This window comes from Rhinolophus sinicus, linkage group LG02 (genome assembly GCF_036562045.2).
Source record: "Rhinolophus sinicus isolate RSC01 linkage group LG02, ASM3656204v1, whole genome shotgun sequence".
NCBI lineage: Eukaryota > Metazoa > Chordata > Mammalia > Chiroptera > Rhinolophidae > Rhinolophus > Rhinolophus sinicus.
Window position 1 is genome coordinate 78,240,142 of NC_133752.1, and position 19,871 is coordinate 78,260,012.

The window sequence follows — 19,871 nt, forward strand, 5'->3', positions numbered from 1 at the left end:
TAGAAGTACATGTTATAATCAGTGTGATTATTACTTTTGGTTTGTATGGAAAGCCTCTTTAGTGAGTATTAGTTTTCATTATAGGAAGTAATAAAACAACGGCATAATTTCATTCTAGGTGTTAGCAGTCTTTTTTTTTTCTTTTTGACACATAAAAAAGACAAACAAAATCTTTTTATGACAAAAATGGATGAATCTCTAGTAGCCAGAACATTAAAGTGGATCATAAACAAACAAACAAACAAAAAACAGAAACAACAACAACAAAACCACATTATTTTCCACAGAGTTTAAGTTATCTACCTTACCTGTTATCTTGAGAGATTAATTTAGCTTAAAAGACTTTTAAAATAGCTATTTGCTTCCTGAGGTGTCAGGGGTGGGGAAACTATTTATGACCTTGAGCTACTTTGAGTATTAAGATTGTTGTGAGGATTCAAATGAAATAACATGTGAAAATGTTTTTAAATATTAAAGCACTCTACAACTGTGACATGTTTGGGGTAGTTATGGTATATCATTAATATTTTTGTCGCCAGAGGCTCTTGGGGATGTCCAAGCTAAGACTCAACCCAGAGCAACGGTGACCCAGTTCTTAGCTCAACACAACAAATAATTCAAGAGTGAGACAGATGTAAGAACACACAAGTAGTTTATTGAAATGAAAGTACACACTTGAAAGGGAAGTGTGGGTTGTGGGTGAACTCAGAGATTGAGTCTCCCGGAGGAAGTCCTGACCAGGGGTATTTATACCTGAGGCATGTGGAGGTTGGGGCTGAAATTGATAACATCCCATTGCTATGGCTGGTCAGTTTCCTCCCAGCAGGTGGGATCCTCAGTTTTCCACTTTTTGTTCCCTATTTGGCTCTTCTGGAACCATCATGGTGTCAAATGCATGATGGGAGTCATAGTAACCACAATGCAAATAACATTAGCTAAAGGTCAGGTCCCTGTCATAGTAGGATTAGCCTTGCTGGATGAAGCTGGCTCTTGTTTTTCCGCCAGCTGCAGTTGCCAGATACAGTCACTTGTTACTTGTGTAACCAGTGAGGTGCCTCACATTGTGTCCTGGAGGGGGTTGTCAATTTCCTAGGCTACCTATACTGCCTCATTTTTTAGTAGAGTGCTGATATGATCAGATTGAGTTTATGATGATTAATATGAATGTGGTTTGAAAGATGGCCTACAGTGAGGAGAGACTATAGGCTGGGACCAGCTAGAAGGCAAGTTTGTTTTATATATATATGTATGTATTTTATTTTATTTTTTTATTATCAGTTTCAGGTGTACAAAACGATGTAATAGACATTTATACCACTCACAAAGTGGTAACCCCCCTCCCCCAATCTACCACCCCTCTGGCATCATATATAGCTGTTACAGTTCTGCTGACTATTTCTTATGCTGTACTCCACATCCAGTGAATATATATATACATTCATAATTCATGTATATATGTATACATAATTCAATGTATATATATATATATATATATATATATATATATATATATTCACAATTCATATTGACATTCATACTTATTGAGATTCAGCTTCAGGTATACAGTGCAGTGGTCAGGCATCTATACCGTCCATGAAGTGGTCTCCCTAATAAGACAAGTGCCCATCTGACACCCTACAAAATCTTTACAACATTATTGATTATATTCCCCCAACTGTCTTTCATATTCCTGTGGCAATTTTGTGGTTACCGATCATGCTTTCTAATCCCTCACCTTCTCCCTCATTTCTGTACTCCTCCCATCTAGCAACCCTTAGTTTTTTCTCTATACCTCTGAGACTGTTTATGATTAGTTTGTTCGTTTATTCTATTCTTTAGATTCCACATATAAGTGAGATCATATGGGATTTGTCTTTCTCCATCTGACTTATTTCACTTCGCATAATGTTCTCTAGGTCCATCCATATTGTTGCAAATGATAACATTTCATTCTTCTTTATGGCCAAGTAATAATCCATGTATAAATGTACTACAGTTTCTTAATCCAGTCACCTACTGATGGGCATTTCAGTTGTTTCCATGTCTTGGCTATTGTGAATAGCACTGCAATAAACATAGAGGTTGCATAATTTTTTTCAAATTAGTATTTTTGATTTCTCTGGATAGATATCTAAGAGTGGAATTGCTGGGTCATAAGGTAGTTCCATTTCCAGTTTTTTGAGGTACCTCCATACTGATTTCCATAGTGACTGCACCAATCTGCAATCCCACCAAAAGTGTCAATGAATCAAAATGTTCATCCCCCTTCCCTACCTATATATTTTTGTGGTCACCTGCCTGACCGTGATTCTGCACATGCAATTGTAGGTATACTATTGTCCAAGCAAGAATGTGATTTTCCAGTCATCTGCATCAAGGAGGCAGATAATTGAATTTTTGCCCAGATTTTTGGCATGTGGCTTTTCCTCTTTATTAGTTTATGTCATTGTTGCCAGTTTTACGTCTGTTTTCATATAGTCACAGATATTTTAATGAGAATCCTGGAAGACATTTATTAATCTACTTCCATGCTGGCTGGGAAGTTATTCCAACTTTTATTTGTGAAATCAGGCCACCTACATAATTTGAGAGGCCTGGTGCAAAAGAATAATGTGGGGCCCTTTTCTAAAATTCTTGACAAGAGACCATGAAAAGAGAGTGTTAAATCAAACATGGACACCTTCTAAGTGCTAAGCTCAGTGCCACTGCCCAGGTCGCATGCCTATGAAGCTGATGCTGCTTAAAATTCTCTCCAACTTTGGGTTTGATGCCATTGTTGTCTCCTGATTTTCCTTTTCTCTCTCCTAGAGCTTTTCTTCTCCTTGACTGTCTTCACTCCTCTTCTTCCTTAAGTGCCCTAAATATAGGTAGGCCTAAGATTATATGTTAAGTTCACTGACATTATTTTCCTCCTGTGTAATTCTCAGCAATCCCAACTAGTTTAATGATCTCAATCACCCCTTGATGAAGATGACTCTAAGCTTAATATCTCCAGGTCTCATGGTTCTCCTATGTTTGAGAGACAAATTTCTAATTGCAAACAGACATTTACCCTGACAGCTAATATTCCTATAATGGAACACTTTATCTTATCTATCAAAATTACTCCTTTATGTGCTCGCTTCGGCAGCCCATATACAAAAAATTACTCCTTTATGTGAATTTTATTTACTGTGACTCTGAATATTCTCTCTCCTTGGTTTCACAAATCTAAGTAACAATCTTTGATTTTCTTTTTTAATTTGTGGCATGAACTAAATAATATTTTCCTGATATTTTTCTCTTATTCTATCGTGTCGTATTTTCTGAATGTTTTAAATACGTTAGTTTTTTGTTTGTTTGTTTGTTTGTTTGGGTCAGGAGAAGAGGGTTAATACTTAGTATAAATAAATAATATCTTGACAAAAATTAGTTGGAAAAATAGATGAAAACATCAATAATACTCTTTTTTTAAAGGTATGTTCAGATTATATTACCTTTTTTTCTGAAAAAGTTGAGAATAAGTTGCAGACATCATAATCCTTTAAATTTTTTGGTATTTCATTGTGGTTTTCCTAAGAACAATGATAATTGCTTACATAGTTGTAGTTTAGTTATCCATTTTCAGGACATATAACATTGCTATGTAATTTTATCTAGTCCAAAGTTCTAATTCTAATTTCATTAATTTAACCAATACTGTACTTTATAACATTATCTATCTATCTATCTATCTATCTATCTATCTATCTATCTATCTATTGTTTCTTAATACAAGATCTACTACACAGTCTTGAATTTCATTCATTTGTCATGTCCCTTTAGTCTTCTAACTAGAACAATTCTCAGTCTTTCTTTATCTTTACAGACATGGATATTTTTTAAGATTTCAGGTCAGTTTTTTTTATAGGATGTTTCTCCATTTTTCAATTTGAAGTACAATTGCCATATAATGTTATATTAGCTTCAAGTGTACAACACAGTGATTCAATATTTGCATATATTGTGAAAGGATCACCACATAAACTTGATCATCTTTAAATCGTGGGTGGCACACTTGATTTTCATTTCTTGTATTAAATTTTAGGAAACATCCCTGTTAAAAAAAGCAACTGAAAATTATTTTCATATGATGCCTTTTTTTGAAAGAGAAAAAAACCATAATTTTTATTGTGCATAAATAGTGAACTGGAAGACTTTTTCTGACATATAAAGATTTTTTAATCAAACAAAAGTCCTGTGTTAACAAAATGTCATAAAACAAAGTTATGACAATAAGAAATTTCCCTGATTACTTGAAGTAGAAATATCATTTCTCATCTCTTACAAATTTGATCCAATTTCACATTGATGCTGAAACAAACCACCTGGTGCTATGCTTTTATTTGTATTATACTTTCCAGCTTCCCATTTTGTTTACCTCATTTTATTTTTACTGTGAAGGACCATGGTAGTTGGGCTGTGTTATTTTGCCAAGGACAACCTCAGAACATTTTCTACATTTAACCAATATAAGTCATAGTATTTATGTTTTATATTGTTAATTTGAGGGAAAGCAAGCTTCAACCTTCAAAAATACTTCTGCAAACAGCCTTTGATGTTTAACTGTTAGTTTTATTTGAGCATTTTATAACAAAATCAATTGCCAAGGTCGGTATATTCTACAGTATATTCTTATGCAGTATTTATGGGCTCCACAAGGATAAGAGTTTGTTTTGTTTGTTTCCCTAAGAATTATTTTTCTGTTCTGCTGGTGAAGTATTTAGAAGTTCCTTCCTAGCCCAGACATTCATCTCAATTATTTGAATTGATTCCCTACAGATAGACTTTAACATGAAATATCATTCACTCACAAAATAGTTGCTGCAGACATCTGTCAGTGCTCAACCTGGCAGCAAAGATGTGTAAAAAACATTTCAAATTATGGACACACAGAGAATATCACTATACTGTAATGTTTACTTCTGTGATTTGTCTTCAGTTGCTCTCTCCACTTATCTGGTCTCCTAAATCAGCAGAATTATTATGGCTAAATATTTGGAACATGTAGTAGTAAATTAGTTTGGCTGTTAAACTAGGTGGGAGAGTAAAAGGTATGCATTTATTAATTTTTCCTTGGGATTTCTGATTAGATATTATTGCTCATTGGGCCTATATTTTTTTTTAATGTTGTGATGATGATACTCTGGAGCTTTACTGTGGGCAAGCAGAATAAAATGAAAGCTGTTAGAAAGCTCAGAAACTACCAATTTTGTGTACAATAAAGATTTTAATATTTTTATGTTATGAGAGAAACAGGTCCTCTGAGTTTTTAGAAAAACAGCTGAGTCGTATTTTAAGTCCATGGACATCAAAGCATGCATGTTAGAGATGGGCTTCAGCCGTATGGAAATACATGGTGTCCTCATGTGACATGCACCCGCAGGACTCCAGGTCCTTGCACAAGCAAAGCTCTCTGCTCCGGATGTCTTCTTTAGCCTTTCTGATTGCTGGTGAGGGTGCTGATTTCCACTTGACGAGCCATTTGTCAAGATTCAGTTCAGGCACATCTTTCTCTGTGAAACCCTTTCTAACATCAATATCTTTTAATCATCTACACATTTCAAATCTCAAACTCCTACCCAGTATTCCATTTAGGAGCATTTTGAAGTTCAGAAAAAGAAAATAATTTTGCCATATTTCTGGTTCTACCACTTAATAGCACTAACACTTAGTAGCTGGAGGGCTATTTTTTAGTGTTAGGCTCTAGGTAACACCCCTGTTAAAGAATCAACTGAGAGAAAGGTCCAAGATGGTGGGATAGGTAAACGCTTATCTACTGGGTCCCATGATCACATGAAAATTACAACTGAACTATAAAACAATCAACCTCAAGAAACACCTGAAGACAAGCTGAACAGAACCCCTATAATTAAGGTTATAAAGAAGAGACCACACCAAGGCTGGTAAGAGGGGCAGAGGCATGAAACGGGCTGACCCCAAACCCACAGATAGTGGTTGAGCCCCGGGAGGGACACCTCGGCAGCAGAGGTCCCCCCTGAAGAGTGAGGGGTCCCAGCCCAGTGGTCATATGCTGGGAAGAGGAATCTCCACAACATCCAGCAGTGAAATCAGCAAGGAATCTGTCCATCCATCCTAGTGAAACAGAAGGTGGCTGGAAACCCAGATGTCCTCTTAAAGGGCACACACACACACACACACACAGAGACTAACTCACTCACAAGCACTCACCTGGTCTCTGGTGGAGGGGCTGCAACTCAAGAGGCACCAGAGACATACATGGGAAGTCTGAGTTGTGTGGCTTTAGGAAGAGGGCTAGAGGTACAGCCACCATTATACCTGTGTGGAACCTGCCTTATGTGTAACCTACAGGAGGGTGCCATCTTTCTTGTGTAGAACTCACCCCTACAGGACCAAATCTGATACCCCATTGGTCTCATAAAATTTGCATGTGCAAACCACCTTGGTGACTCCCTTGGACCCTGCCCAGCTAGTATGGCATCTCTCTGGATACTCTGAGCTCCTGGGCGGCCAGCTCCACCCTGCAAGTTGCATGAAGCCCTTGGCAGCCTGGAAAACTTTCAGTAGCAGAGTCAACCCCAGCTCATGCTGCAAACTTTCTTGGGTGGCTGTCAGGGTTCTGCAGGATTTAGGTGAGTGGTGGCTGGCCACAAGGTGTTTTGCAGAGTCGCCACAGGCTCAACACTGACACAAGCACTGAATCTACATTCACATTGTGAAAACCACCAGCCACACCCAGAACTCCCTGGAACCTTGCCCCACCCAACTTGACAGCATTGCTAGGAGCACTGTGAACATCGTGTCAACCAGCCTGACCCATGCACCTTTCAGTGGCTGAGCCTTACAGGCAGCCAACAGGTGGCAACGGCCTGGGGTGGGGGTGGGGGGGTGCTGGGTCTTTTGCTAACTGCCTGAGGCTTGAAACTGGTGGCAGTCAGTCTTGGTCCACAGCAAGATTACCCCACATGCCTCCAGGTCCAGCATAGGCAGCAACCAATTGCATATAGCTTTGTAGCTCATACTAGGTAGCTCCAGGCTGGTCACAGGCAAAGCTGAAATCAGCCTACATGGGAGCACCTCCCAAGAGGCACCAGAAACAACACACCCAGAGGATGGCCTCAGACAACACCAGGACACTACACAATTAGCCCCACAAGGGGCACACCCAAAGGCTGGTCTCATAAGGCACAAGAACCCACTGGGATGAGTCTCTCTCTGAGGGGGCAGCCCCAAGACAGCAAAAGACACACATAGACTGAAAGTAAAGGGATGGAAAAAGATATTCTGTGGGTGTGGCCAATTCTCACAGCCAGTCAGCTTGAGAGTCAATCCCACCCACTCACATGCCAAAAGCAAAATAGACTTTAAAACAACTACAACAGGGGACTACACACAATGACACAAAGGACACTCCTGGAACACACGCACAGGTGATCAGGGAGACTGTGCCACTGGACCACAAAGGACACCTACTACATAAGGACACCTGGCAAAGACTGAGAGACATAGGAAATCTACCTAATACATACAAGCAAACAGAGAGAGGCAGCCAGAATGAGGAAACAAAGAAACATGTCCCAAATAAAAGAACAGGAGAAAACTCCAGAAAAAGAACTAACTGAAATTGAAGCAATCAACCTACCAGAGACAGAGTTTAAAACACTGGTTAATAGAATACTGAAGGAACTTAGTGAGAACTTCAATAAAGGGATAGTAAGTGTAAAGAAGGACATAGAAACCATAAAAAAGAACCAGTTAGAAGTAAAGAATACAATAACTGAAATGAAGAATACGCTAGAAGAAAGCAACAGCAGTTTAGATGAAGCAAAGGATAAAATCAGCAATACTGAAAATAGCAGAAAACACAAAATCAGAACAATAAAAAGAAAACAGAATTTTAAAAAATGAAGATAGATTAAGGAACCTCTGGGACAACATCAAGTGTAATAACATTTGCATAATAAGAATACCTGAAGGAGAAAAGAGAGAGAAAGAGACCAAGAACCTGTTTGAAGAAATAATGACTGAAAACTTCCTTAACCAGCTTAAAGAAATTGACATATAAGCCCAGGAAGTGCACAGAGTCCAAAACAAGATGAACCCAAGCAGACCCACAATAAGACACATTATATTATATTAATAATTAAAATAGCAAAGGTTAAAGACAATGAGAGAATCCTAAAAGCAGCAAGAAAAAGACCACTAGTTACTTACAAGGGAGCTCCCATAAGATATTCAGCTGATTTCTCAAAAGAAGTGTTGCAGGCAAGAAGGGATTGGCAGGAAATATTCAAAGTGATGAAAAGCAAGGGTCTACAAACAACACTACTCTACCCAGCAAGGTTATCATATAAAATTGAAGAACAGATAAAGAGCTTCCCAGACAAGAAAAAGATAAAGGAATTCATTGCCACCAAACCAGTATTACAAGAAATGTTAAAGGGACTTCTTTAAGGAGAAGGATGAAAACAAACAAAAGATCAAAACTATGAATAATAAAATGCCATAATTACATACTTTTCAATAGTCACGGTAAACGTAAATGGATTAAATGCTCCAATCAAAGGACATAGGGTAGCTGAATGGATAAGAAAACAAGACTCACATATATGTTGTCTACAAGAGCCCACCTCAAATTGAAAGACACAATAGACTGAAAGTAAAGGGATGGAAAAAGATATTTCATGCAAATGGAAACAAACCCAAAAAGCTGGGATAACAATACTTACATCAGAAAAAATAGACTTTTTAAAAAAAGGCTATGATAAGAGACTAAGAGAAAAATTGCATAATGATAAAGGGATCAACCCAATAAAAAGATTTAACCCCAGTAAACACCTATGAACCCAATATAGAAATACCTAAATATATAAAAACAAATATTAACTGACCTAAAGGGAGAGATTGGCTTTAATACAGTCATAGTAGGGGCCTTTAAGTCCCCAGTGACATCAATGGACAGATCTTCCAGACAGAAAATCAACAAGGAAACACTGGCCTTAAATGATACACTACACCAGATGGATTTAATTGATATCTTTAGAGAATTTCATCCTAAAGCAGCAGAATATACATTCCAAGTGCACATGGAACATTTTCCAAGATAGACCACATGTTAGGCTACAAAACATGTCGCAATAAATTTAAGAACACTGAAATCATATCAGGCATTTTCTCTGACCACAATACTATGAAATGAGAAATCAATTACAAGAAAAAAAACTGAAGAACACACAAACATATGGAGGCTAAATAACATGCTACTAAATAATAAATGGATCAACAATAAAATCAAGGACGAAATCAAAAGATACCTTGAGACAAACAAATATGAAAAGATAATGACCCCAAATCAATGGACATAGTAAAAGCAGTCCTCAGAGGGAAATTCATAGTAACGTAGGCCTACCTCAAGGAGTGAGAAAAAGATAAAACGATGTAACGTTACAGCTAAGGGAACTGGAAAAAGAATAGCAACAAAGCCCAAAGTGAGTACAAGGAAGGAAATAGTAAAGATCAGAGCAGAAACAAATGAAATAGAGGCTAAAAATACAATACAGAAGATCAATGAAACCTAGAGCTGGTTCTTTGAAAGATAAACAAAACTGATAAATCTTTAACCAGATTCATCAAGAAAAAAAATGAAGAGGACCCAAATAAATAAAATTAGAAATGAAAGAAGAGAAGTAACAATGGACACCACAGAAATTAATAAATAAATAAACAAATAAATAAATAAATGAATAAGAAAATACTATGAGCAATTATATGTCAACAAATTGCACAATCTGGAAAAAATGAATAAATTCCTAGAAGCATACAATTTTCCAAAGCTGAATCAAGAAGAAACAGAACATTTGAACTAACCAATTACTAATAATTAAATCAAATCAGTAATCAACAAGCTCCCAAAAAACAAAAGTTTTGGGCCAAATGGCTTCACAGATGAATTTTACCAAACCTTCAAAAAAGAATTAACACTTATACTCCTGTTTGAGGTGAAGTCAAGAGGGGGGTGGTCTCCGAAGCTCATTCTATGAGGCCACCATTATCTTGAATCCAAAATTAGACAAAGATATTACAAGGGTACAGTAATTAAAAGAGCATGGTATTGGCATAAAAATAGACACATAGATCAATGGAATAGAATAGAGAGCCCAGAAATAAATCCATGCCTATGTGGTTATTTAATCTATGACAAAGAAAGCAATAATATACATTGGGTTAAAGACAACTTAGTCAATAAATATTGCTGGGAAAACTGAACAGATACATGCAAAACAATGAAATGGGGCCATCTTCTTACTCCATATACAAGAATAAACTCAAAATGGATTAAAGATTTAAATGTAAGATGCAAAACCATAAAACTTCTGGAAGAAAACATAGGCAGTAAACTCTCAGACACTACCCACAGTAATATTTTTACTAGTGTATGTCCTCAGGCAAGAAAACAAAAGAAAAAAATAAACAAACAGGACTACATCAAACTAAAAAGGTTTTGCACAGCAAAGGAAACCATCAACAAAACAAAAAGACATCCTACTGAATGGGTGAAGATATTTGCCAATGATACATCTGATAAGGCATCAATACCAAAATCTATAAAAATCTTTTACAACTTAACACCAAAAAAAATTTGACTAGTTAAACAGAAATATGCCAGCTGGATAATATATTACTAAGCCGAACACCTGCCTCTTATATTGGCAATCACAATTTGCAGTGTGGGCTGGTGTCATATACACTGAAAGGTAAGAAAGAGAGAGGGTTAATTAAAATAAATATGGAATCAATTGGAGATGAAATGACTAAATGTTTCATAAAAATTAAGCCTTAATTTTTATAGCAACACTTGCAAATTGTACCTGCATATGAAAACATGCTATACCAGATATTAAAACTTACGAAGTTACTGTAATTAAGACTGTGTAATACTAATATGGAAAGAGGCAAACCAAAAGAACAAAAATATATGTATATGTAAATATATCTATATTATACGTGCATCAAAATTTAGTATATAATAGAGATTTATATAGAGATTTATACGTAATAGAGAAAATTTAGTATGTAATAGAGAGTTTTACAAATCAGGAGAAAAGATTGACTATTCAATAAAGGGTGCTGAAAATTTGATTATAAATATGATATAAAATTCCATTTTTATTCATACTATTCCCTAAATATATTTCAGATATACATAAAAACCAAAAGTAAAAAAATATATATCAAATTTAGAAGAAAATAGAAGCAACTATATATATGACTTAAGGAGAAAATATTGGGTTAATTGTTTTTAACAAAATACTAAAAGAACAACACAGAAAATAAAAATTTGCTGAATTTGACCACCTCAAAAATTAAACCTTTAACTTCAACCTAAGACACAAGGAATAAAGTTGAAATACAAAACTCAAACTGAGGGAAAATTTTCAAAGTATGTATAAACACATAACATTGCTATCTATAATACGTAAAACTACTCAGTAGAAAATTAGGTAACAGATTTTAAAAGGTAATTTGCAGAAAAGAAAACTCATGTGGCCATTAAGCACCTGAAAAGAGGTTCAATGTAACTAGTGATCAAGGACATGTGAAATAAAACAAGACGTTATTAAATATGCATCATGTAGGTACAAATTAAGGAGTCAACATATACTGGGGGTGCCACAGAAAGGTACACACATGACTTGTATTCATCTTTTGTTATCGTTATATATTGAGTATTAAAATTTTAATACAGTTTTTTCCTTTCTTAAAATGTGTATACATTTTTTTGGCACCCTCTGTATTGATGAGAATCTGGAGAAACAGGAACACTCATGCCCTACAGGAAGGAGAGTTCACTAGTACAAGCCTTGTATTGACAGTATCTAGTGTGGTTGAGATGTGCATAACATTTGACCCAACGGGTCCCACTTCCGGCTATCGACCCAATCTAACTTGAACATGATCATGTGCACTAGGACGTTCATAGCAGCCTTTTGTTTACGTTAATTATAGAAGAATGTATAAGCAAATTGTGACCTACTGAAAATTAAATACTTGAAGTCAGTTACAATGGATGAACTAGAGCTACCATATATCAGCATATATAAATCTCATAAATTTAATTTTGAGCAAAAGCTATGTTGCAGAATGATATAATGTATGATATAGCTTATATAATATGTGAAAATTTTCCAAAGAATTATACATATTTTTAGAATACATATGCATGAAGTAATAGTATAAAATCATACATATAAAAGAAAAATATCAAAATCACTTTATAGTAACCTTGGCAATGAAATTTGGAAATGGATTGGGGGCATGCAAGTTTCTTCAACTAAATTGGTAATTATTTACTCTAAAAATTCAAAATTGACTATAGCACTGTTAAGATTTAATAAAACTGGATGAGTTCTCAGTGTATGTTATCCACTCTAATATTGTTACTCTAAAAATAGTTTATAATTAAAAATGCATCCTCTTTACAAAGAGCTTATTGCATTCCCTTTAAATGTTAATGCTGCCTAGATAGTTTGAAAATTTGATTTTCTAAATTTATATGCATAAATGTATACTATTGAGGAAAAACAAAATGTGCCACCCCAAAATATGCCACTTTGGCATGTTGATTATTTTGAATAAAAGTTATAAGGAACAGCTTTGTTCCCCTGAAAGCAGGAAATAAACATTCCATTAAAGGTATCCTCCCTATACTGGGAGGATAGGAGACATCCTTATCGCCAGGGATAGAGAATTCAAGGCCGAGAAAGCTGTACAAACAAACTTTGTTGTTTCTTTATTAATTTGCTACCCCATGTAAAAACCCCTTTGTTTTGTCAAATCTTCACAGATAATTGTTTCTTTGTCTAAAGGGTATAAAAAATGCATGCTTTGGTGACTTCTTTGAGCCTCATATCTTTGGGATCCCCATATGTATAAAATTAAATTTGTTTTTCTCCTGTTGATTTAACTTATGTCAATTTAATTATGAGACCAGCCAAAGAAAAAACCCTACTCGTAGAAGGATAAAGGAAAAAATTTCCTCTCCCCTACACTATATAACATATAAAGACATACAAATACCATTAAACTGAGATGTACTTAGAAGTATTTGTCTATGAAAATGAATCTTGCAAATTGAAATGTATTCCATCTCAAAGGATGTATATGCAAACGAATTTTCACTAAGTGCAGTAATATTTAAATTATTTTATGTAAGTGAAAGAAAACATTTGTTAGGAATTTTGAGATGCTTTCCTCATGGTAGGGAATTATAAAATAAATATTTATACTAAATAAACACCAAATATGTATGATCAATATCCTTTGAGTTCAGTACATCTCAAAATATTTAATTTCTTAAACACTTAATTCTTAATAGTTTATTAATATGAATTTGTTAGGCATAATCTTGTGAATTAAAAAAAAAGTAGGTACTTCTATTCCTTGGTTTTGTAATCCATTTCCATAAGGTCTATATCTTTAACTCCTCTCCAGACTGTTTGGGCTGTTAGACTTCACAAACAGCCTAGAGCAGAGCTGCTGGGGAAGCCCTGTCAGCATTTAATATGTGATCATCCTGTCACCGTAATATTGCCCAGAGCTATACTTCCAAAATCACATAACTGGATTTATGCTTGAAAAGTTGGAATCATCAGTGGCCAAGAAAACACTTTTCTGCAGAGAGGTTTAAAATTTTAGTTGACAATGCTGAATCTCAATTTGCTGAATTCATTCTGGGTGAAACAACTTTCAGACTGGTTCTTAATTTTTTTTGCAGGAAAAGTTTTCCTTTTGCATTGGATACACTAGGCAACTTAAAGAACAAAAAGAAAATTCTAAGATATCATGGAAGTAGCCATTTCAGAAAGTAGCTACTACTCCATGGATGATGAAATAAGGAAAGAGGGTAAAATCATTAAAACTCGGACACTTGGAGGAGGGGCCCATGGAACTGAAACTCAGGCCTCTGAGGAATGGGTGCTGCTCAGCAGAAGCTTGAATCACTGAGGGAACCAGGATGGAACTGGTTATATAAATGTTGGGAAAGCTGCAACAGCTGCTGTCACAGGACAAAATTATCACTGCTGGGGTGAAGAATCCTTGCTGAGGGAGGCCTACCAGAACCACAGAGGACAGGAAGCTCTCAAGAAACCCATAAGAAAGAAGGGGTTCCTTCTTTCTCCTCCAGGCTTGCAGCCTCTCTCCAGCTCCCTCTACTGGCAGCGCCTAAGACAACTCAGTCGGCAACTCTGAAAGGTGTTTCGTGGAGTCAAAGTCCCAGTACAGAAAGTTGGGGTTGAAACTGAGAAACAATAACTTAATAGTTGTCATACTGTCTATATTAACACACAAAAGTAGGAAGCCGTCATTCTGCAGTGGTCTGGAAGCAGATAGATGTACAACTCAGAATTTTCCAGATGCCTTCAAATCCTCTTACTTTTTGACTTATATACATACCCCTTAGGGCTGTTTATTCAATAAATCCAGGATTTTGTTTTTTTATTCACTCTTTTAAATAAAACATCTTCACAACCACTTTACGAGAGGTACTATTCTGAGCTAAAGATAAAATGAACTCAGTTCCTTTCTTCAAAGAATTTAAAACCTATAAAGCAAGATTTAAAAACGTATGTATAAATCACTAGGAGAATAAAAAATTATATAATCTAACTATACAAACTGAGGTCATAAGGGCTTCAGAGAGTTCTATCAATTCTTTAAACTAATTGATACAGGAGATCAAAAGGCTAAGGGATCGGGCAGGGGGGATAAAAAAAGGCTAAGGGATCATTTGTAAAAGAATTTGTTGGAGAGACTTCATGGTCTTGAAGAATGGGTAGGAGTTTAAAATTGGATGTTGGCATTAGAAGGGCTTTACAAATAGGGACAGTGGTGTGTTAAATTTGGGCTTGCAGGAAAACAAAATATACATTTAAAAATGACAAAAACCATTAGATTTACATTGACTGTGATGTTGGTGTAAGAGAATATTGAGAGAGAATTCTGGCGAGGAAATTAAGAATCAGACCATGAAGCCTTTTAATGCTATGCTAGCAAGCTTGTTATTTGCTTACTGGATAAGCTATTGGAAATTTTTGAGCAAATAGGTAAAAAGCTTACAAGGTTAAGCTAATGTCTGTGCACAGGTTGAGTCAGAAGAGAAAGAACATACTGGCAAATATTGAGGAAGATCAGTAATGAAGCTGAACCAGTAGAAAGGAGGGAATAAGGGACCTGAATAAAATATATATTTCTTTCCATCTATTTTTTTTCTACAGTGAGCCTTCACTTCTGCACAAGCTAGATGAGGTACTAAAAATGTTTTCTATGTAGGTGGTTAGCCTCTGCTTCCACATTCATGATACAGCTGTCCCTTTCCATGTTATTTTTAAGTTATAAAAATAGGCCAAAATTAGATATAGTTTAAATAGAAAACAAAACAAAAACATAGGAATACCTCCTTATATTCTCATTTTCCAATTATAGTATCTTACATGGGTTAAATATTTATAACAGTATTTATGTGAACAGTGGACTGAAGAACTTTGTTTAGGTTAAACATATAGAGATGATACCAACATGCTCATAAGTTATAAAGGACTAGAATTTTTAAAAAGACTGTAACACACACAAATATATGAATATATATATAGACAAACATATACGTATACATACATCACGGGAATCATTCAGTATTAGAACATTTGAATATACAAATTAAATTAGCCCCAACTAATTCCTATGGCCAACAATACCCATGGAAAAAAAATAGGAATCTGTTTAAGGAAATTATTTCTTCCTTTCTTTACTGCTACCACACTTTCTAAAACCCTATCGTGTGTTTTTTTCATGAATTAACTTATTAGCTATTAAAGAAATTTGGCATCTAGTCTCTTTCTCCCCTCTTTATTGAGTGTTTTCTCACTATCCCATTGCTCATTTGCTATTCTTCACAACCTCATCTAGGCTAAACTCCATTTTCCGTTTCAATATTCTTCTTTGCCTCTTACAAGCTATATAACCTTGGGCAAGTATATAAAGCTCTCTATGCCTCCAGTTATTTCATCTGTAAAATGAAATTAAAAATATTGCCTCCCACTGTGATCAATTAAAGATGCATATTTTAAATTCTAAAGCAACCGCTGAAAAATTTAAATGAAGATGAGTAGCTAGTAACTCGATAGTGGACATAAAATAGAATACTGAAAATTTGGCTAATCTGAAAGAAAGCAGGAAAAGAAACAAACAAAGAAGAGAAGGACAAATAGAAAATAAATAACAGTAAGGTAGATTTAAGCCTAACCATATCATTAATTATATTAAATATAAACCATATATAAACACTCCAATGAAAAGGCAGACAGTGTCAGAATAATGTCTATAAGTAATTCAAGGATTCAGATATAAAGATGCAGATATGCTAGTGAAGAATGATGTAAAAAACTGCAAGTTTTAAACACTAATAATAAGGAAGCTGAACAAATTGTAGTTTGAACTAAATGAAAAACGAAGATTTCACAAATCAAAATTATGGAATGTAGCTAAAGTTGGCTGAGAGGAAATTTAAAGTTTTAAATGCTTGTGTTAAAAAAGAAGAAAGATCTTTTCTCAATGATCTAGCCTTCCATATTAAGAATCTAGAAAGAGGAAAGAAAATTAAATCAAATTAAATATAAGATAGGAAATAAAACAAGATAAAAGAAAAAAATAAATGTAATAGAAAAACTTCCACCTACACTAATCAAACTCAAAAGATAAGACACATTATCAATATCATTAATAAAAGAGGAGCTGTTTCTTCACCTCAAAAACATGCTGAACAGAAGAAACTAGACACAAAGGACTGAATATTGTACAATTCCATTTATATGAAATTCTAGAAAAGTCAGATCTAACCAGAAGTAAAGAAAACATATCATGTAGCTGGTTTCCTGTATAGGTTTCTTATTTTACTGTATTTAAGAGAGTTATTATGTTTCAGAGTTTTCCCCCTTCTGGAATGCTTAGATACAGCGGGCAGTGGGGCAAAGATCTTTATTTCCTGGGGAAGGAGAGCAGTGCCATGAATCAGGTCTTTATATCACTATGTGGGACTCTTGACTTTTCTTTTTCTCTTGATCTTGCCAGGCTCTGGCCTTCACTCCTATTGCTTTCGGTTTGTATCCCAGCAGTGTGGGTGTGGGTATATGGACTCGATCAGGTAAATTGCTTAAGTACGAAACTGTATATGGGTGAAGAGTAGTCACCTACTGGTCACTTATTTCTTGTGGTAAAAGCTAAAGGAATTAATGAAAAATAAAATACTATCAGCAATATAAATATACATATTTAACCAAGATTGCACTAATGCACCACAAAAATGCTGCTGTGACTTTTTCCCAGCATTTGGGAAAAAAGATCAGAGCAACCCTTCATAGTTCAGCCATTGAATTAATGATTTCCTGATGCTGGTCATGGATTGTCCTGGGCAAAGAATATGCTTTAATGGGTAACTGAAATGTTGCAGTCTATGTCTCTCATGTCTCGTAAATATTTATTCACTATGATTGTGATGTCTTTTATAGCAATACAAAAAAAAAGACGGGTTTCTCATATTTTTAAGAGGAAACTCATAGGAATGTAATCTGTCTCACTCCAATAGAGAGTGACTCTGGGGGCTCTATAGCTAAATTGCAACTCACAGCACAATCAGCAATTGCAGGAAAGTAACTGCAGTATAACAACAGCCCAAGTGTGTGACAATTAAACATGGGATATCTCCAGATGAGCTAATATTATATGTCTCATAACGTTAAGGATAGTCTTAAACAGAGCCATTAGTAGTGATTGGATTTACCATGGGAATATCTTCACCAAAAGGCAACTCACAGTTGCACAATATCAGAATCACTCCACAGGCAGTAGACTTCCAACAATATTTATTTCCAAATATGTCATTCCTTCCCACCTCTCCTCTCCCTTCCCACAACCATAGGTACAGAAATGAAATATCCTTGTCAATTAATGGCAGGCCCATAACCAAGTCTACTCTCCAAAGCATTCATCATGAAAGAAGGATGATGAACAGTCACTCGCAAACCAGACACAAATCTGAAATAAATTAGATGCTCTACCCACAACCACCAAATAACATAAACCTAATACCAACACTCATTGTCAACCTAAAAACAAACAAACAGACAGGCAGTTATTTCAAAGATAAAGGTGGATTTAGTCTTGTCAAATAAGTTATATTTTAATACATTCATTTAACTGGCAAATAATTATTCAATTCCCATGATGATGGTACATAATATGAAATGATAATATGATAGACACAGCTCCTGCCTTCAAAGCACTTATAGTTGAGTGAGAGAAACATAGAATTAGATGAGCAACAAAGAATAATTAGTTAAGGGCCATGGGCTCTCTGGTGCAATGGGAACCACCATGAACATAGCTATCCTGGATTTCAGGAGTCAATTTAAGACTTCCTAGAGAAAGAGATGTCCTTAACTAAGGACAAAGAATGATCAGGGTTTAGCCAGGCTGAGTAGAAAAAAGGGCAAGGAAGAACAGCCCCCAGAAGAGGGTGTATCAAATGTTCAAAACTCCAATCAAGGGGAGAGAATCAACCTTCCAGGAATGGACAGTAGCTCAGCATAGAAGAAAAAAGAATTAAAAAGCAGGAACATAAATGTATGGATACATAGATGGATAGATAGATATAGATAGTCTGATTTTACTTTTGGAGTGTATAAATCATTGTCTCACTTTTAAGCACCGAATTTTTGAAAACTATGTTGAAAAGCCTGCTAAAAGTTTCCCAGGAAACCACACGTCCTCATATCTCTTGCCTGGAAGATTGTTTCCTGCAGTGATCGCCTAACTGATCTCCATAGCACTTGCTTCTCCACAGCCTCCCCAACACCAAGCCAAGGGTTTTCTTTCCAAAATGCAAGTTTGATCATGTCACTCCCCTGATTAAACCCTTCAATGACTTCCCACTGCCCTCAGGGTAAAACCCACAGAGCTCAGCCAGTGCAAGGTGGGCTGGCCCCCGTTCGTCTCTACATGCCCACGTCACTGCATGCTCCCCATCGATGTCTGGCTCCAGCTACCATGGCTTTTCTTTTAGCTCCTGGAAAACACAATGCTCCCTACTGAGATATGGCCTTTACATAAGTTGTCCTCTTCACCTGAAGTCCACTTCTGCCTTACTTTTACTTTGTTTATTCTGGGTCTTCTCATATATGCCTTCTTTGTGAAAGTCTTCCTAACTACTCACCCACCCCTCCCCCCAGACCAGGAATAGCCAAATCCTCGTATTACACACTTTTATAGAGGCATACCATCTCTCTTTTATGACACTAACTGACATTTTATTTATATATTTAACGGTATAATTAGTAGATTAATGCCTGTCTTCTGCAGGAGGTCATTAGCATAATGAAGGCAGGGACCTCAAATGCTCACATGAACTAAAAGAACAGGGACTCTTTAGTTTTACTCACAACTGTATCCCAGCTTCCAGCACTGTTCTTGGCACATAGTAGGGACTCAATAAATATTTCTTGACTCAAAGAATTAGTGTTATATTCGAGAAAACTAGTTTCAAGGCAAGTGTTTAAGGTACTTTAGGTGCAATTACAGAGCACAGGTTTGTTGAAGATTGACCAGTGGTCAGGCTAACAGGTAGCGTAAAGCCAAAGCTGAAATGTGTCTATGCTTTTGGAAAACCATCTCCACTTATGACACACTGCTGTGATTTATATCCTCTGTGTACTCACATCCACACAAAGGTTCTGTTGTCCTTGGCCCTGGAAGAACACTGAAGAGGTTATGTTCTGATTGCTTGAGTCTAGTGTTCCTTCTGGAGAGTCTTGTTGTTTCTG

The 19,871-nt window shown here is 35.8% G+C and overlaps 1 protein-coding gene across 2 annotated transcripts in view; it reads left to right on the forward strand.

The window, feature by feature from the left end:
• Window positions 1–19,871, forward strand: part of GABRB1 (gamma-aminobutyric acid type A receptor subunit beta1) — a 351,676-nt gene that overhangs the window by 79,775 nt on the left and 252,030 nt on the right. The gene's annotated exons all lie outside the window — the stretch shown is intronic.